General features: G+C 44.4%; 1 pseudogene; it reads right to left on the bottom strand.

Annotated features, from left to right (window-relative positions):
• Positions 1–1,108: 1,108 nt before the first annotated feature.
• Positions 1,109–3,022, bottom strand: LOC137573273 (major heat shock 70 kDa protein Ab-like; annotated as a pseudogene).
• Positions 3,023–3,497: the final 475 nt, after the last annotated feature.

Genomic DNA, 3,497 nt, shown 5'->3' with positions numbered 1-3,497 from the left:
GCTAAAGCCGAAGTTAAAATACCCTTTGCCTCCTTGACAAATATATATACTTTCATCAAAACCTTCTGTCACAATATAATAGTTCAAAATTTGTTTTCTGCAACTCAATTCATTAATATACAAACAAAACAATTTTACTCTTCATACTATGTACAATTTGTTCTTCTTCTTCCCTCATTCCCTAAGCAAAGCAACGCACGCATACACATACAGTTTATGTAGCGTTGCGTCTGTGTGTGTATGCATGTGCTCTGTTGATTTGATGATGACGTAGTAGGCAGCAAGCAGAGCTGCCGGCAGCGATTGAACCGATTTATATAGACTGTAACTTGTGTTCTATTTATCCGATCAGGGTCAAATTTTGGGATCTGAGATTTTATATCAAATTCTATTATATTGGTAAATTTCATGGGGATACTCCAATTTTTGCAAAAATTTTTGTTCCAGGGAAACGTCTCCTTCTGTGCGTTACAAACATCTGACCAATTTTATAATACCCTCTGCAAGGGTATAAAAACGCCGAAGTGCCCTGTTTAAAATAATAGCAGCAAAAATAAAATAATGTTAAAATGTGACATCTAAATTTAGTTTATAAGTTCATCTATTAAATTTATTATTTTCATATGAACTAATACTTGGTTGTGAACCGTTATTAATAAAACAGCTAGTATATCCGTATACATTTGCATCCATAATCCCAATAATCATGTGGTAGGGCCTACTCCGGCATATGAAAGCAGGCCCATATTGATATTTTCAATCCCACCATGTTTTACTGTCTTTAGAGTGTGGTTAGGTTGATATTCTGTGTTTGGGAGGCGATGGACATATTGTCTGAATCCAGTTTCACCGAACAATGCACAATACCCACAACATTTCGCGGATCTTCTCAGATTCAGTTGGTAGTGATGAAAAAAAAGACATTTGTGTTTCAACTTTGATTCAATAATTTAAAATATATTTATGAATTTGTTGCTAACTTAAAACAATACAATAATTTATTATTCTTCTAAGATAAGTCTAGTAATTTGGAATGATTAACCAACCAACTTCAGTCTCAAAACTTAAATATCTATGATAAGAATCTCTTTGGCTTAATCTGACTTCCTCAACAGTGGGTCAGAGTAGCTGCAAATCCTCCAGCCTGCGCTGACCGCCAGTTGCCACCAGATCCAGATCCGGCCGGCTGAGTGGCAGACTGGATGCATTCGTGTCATGATCGGCCGAACAGTGTTTGGTGAGCTCCTCCCAGCTTTGTGATCGAACTCTTCTTTTTCGGCTGTGTGGTGTTAGTATCCAGCCCATTTAATGGTCTCGTCACACTTTTCAATAACAGAGGACTTGTCTGTCTCGCTGAGCTTGTCGGCACTGGCCTGCTCCACAGCCTGTTTCCGTTGAAAACGTAGACTCAAGCTGTTGCGGGAAGAGATCCGTTGGCGCTGTCTCGTCCTCATCGGCATAACGCTCCGCATCGTTCACCATTCGGTCGATATCAGCTTGCGACAGACGTCCTTGTCGTTCTTGATCGTGATATTCTTGGCCTTGCCCGTGCTCATCTCCTTAGCGGTGACATTGAGTATTCCGTTGGCATCCATGTCGAATGTGACTTCTATTTGGGGAACGCCTCTAGGTGCCGGAGGAATTCCAGATAGATCGAAGGTTCCCAGGGCATTGTTGTCTTTGGTCATCACTCGTTCGCCCTCGTAGACTTGAATAGAAACTCCAGGCTGATTGTCGGCATAGGTGGAGAAGGTTTTGGTTTGCTTGCAGGGGATCCGGCAATTGCGTTCGATCAATTTGGTCATAACTCCGCCAGCAGTTTCTATGCCAAGTGAGAGTGGTGCACATCCACCAGAACGTCCTGTCTTGCCGCTCTGGTCGCCACTGAGAATAGCAGCTTGGACAGCAGCTCCACTTTACAGCTTCGTCTGGGTTGATTGAGAGGTTCAGACTCTTTCCGTTGAAGAACTGTTGGAGCAGGCTCTGCCTTGGGAATCGGGTGGAGCCGCCCACAAGTACAATGTCATGGTTGTCCCTTGTCCATCTTGGCATCATTTAAAGCCTTCTCCACAGGCTGTAAAAAGTATTGCGGAAGAGGTCGGCACACAGCTCCTCAAAACGAGGGCACGACTTATTTTAGTGTAGAAGTCATGTCCCTCGAACATTAAAAGTCACCTCAATGGTGGCTTCTGTGCTGGATGACAGGTGCTTGGCGTTCAGCCGCTGTGCGAAAGGCGCCGCAGTGCCCGTGGATTTGACCGCAAGGTCCTTTTTGTACTTGCGCTTGAATTCGTAAACCGGAAATGTGTCACTAGTCGGTTGTCAAAGTCCTCTCCGCCAAGATGTGTGTCGCCGGCGATGGCCCGAACCTCAAACAGAGATCCTTCGTCAATAGTTAAGAATGGAAACATCGAAAGTACCACTTTCCCAAGTCGAATATCAACACATTCCTCTCTCCCTTCAGATTCTTGTCCAGGCCATAGGCCAAAGCCGCCGCCGTTGGCTCGTTAATGATTCTCAGCACATTTAGACCAGCAATATGGCCGGCATCGCCCAGTAGCTGTCTCACAGGAGTCGTTAGTAGGCTGGCACTGTGATGACTGCATCTGTGATGCTCTGGCCCCCAGCACTCATGCCTCGGCTGTCTCCTTCATCTTGGCCAGCACCATCGAGCTAATCTCCTCGGGCGCGAAACGCTTCGACTCGCCTTTAAACTCAACTCCCAACTTGGGCTTGCCTCCATCGCTGACCACCTTGAATGGCCAGTGCTTGATGTCCTCCACTATCTTGGGATCGTCGTACTTGCGGCCTATCAAACGCTTAGCATCGAATACTGTGTTCCTTGGATTCATGGCCACCTGGTTCTTAGCAGCATCGCCTATCAGGCGCTCCGAGTCGGTGAATGCCACATAACTGGGCGTCATCCGGTGCCTGGTCATTGGCTATAATCTCCACCTTTCCATGTTGATAGACACCCGCGGGAGAACGTGGTGGTACCCAAATCTATTCCGATTGCAGGCATTTTTTCCTTTGTTTTCTTGTTGCTTTACTTGGATAATTTACTTCTTGAATGATTCTGTTTTGCTTGGTGCAGCAAGTGCTTGTTTTACTTTTTAGTTTGTTTAGCAATTTTAGTTGTTCGCTTTTTTAACGTTTAATGTTTTTCAGTTGCTTAGCTTGTTCAGCTAGTCGCTTGTTTTGTTTTGCTTGTTTCTGTGATGTATCACTTCGCTTGTAGGGTGAATTGCGAAGAAATTGTCGGCCTATTTATACCTGGCCGCTCTCTTTCCAGAGGAAACTTCGAGGCGTTCTCTTCTCGAACTCTCTCGAACAATCGACAGATTGATGTGAGTGTGAAAGGGAGAGAACATATCTGGCCACAATATGTACTGCTGAGAGGGTGGAAATTTCTCAAAAAAATATTTTCTCTTTTTCTACCTACCTCAACAATCATTGCCCAGTGTATTAGATTTTGAACACGGAAGATTCCTTCGTGC

The sequence above is a fragment of the Drosophila tropicalis genome, unplaced genomic scaffold (assembly GCF_018151085.1).
Source record: "Drosophila tropicalis isolate 14030-0801.00 unplaced genomic scaffold, ASM1815108v1 contig_1102, whole genome shotgun sequence".
NCBI classification, from domain to species: Eukaryota; Metazoa; Arthropoda; class Insecta; order Diptera; family Drosophilidae; genus Drosophila; species Drosophila tropicalis.
This window is presented reverse-complemented; position numbering and strand designations above follow the sequence as displayed.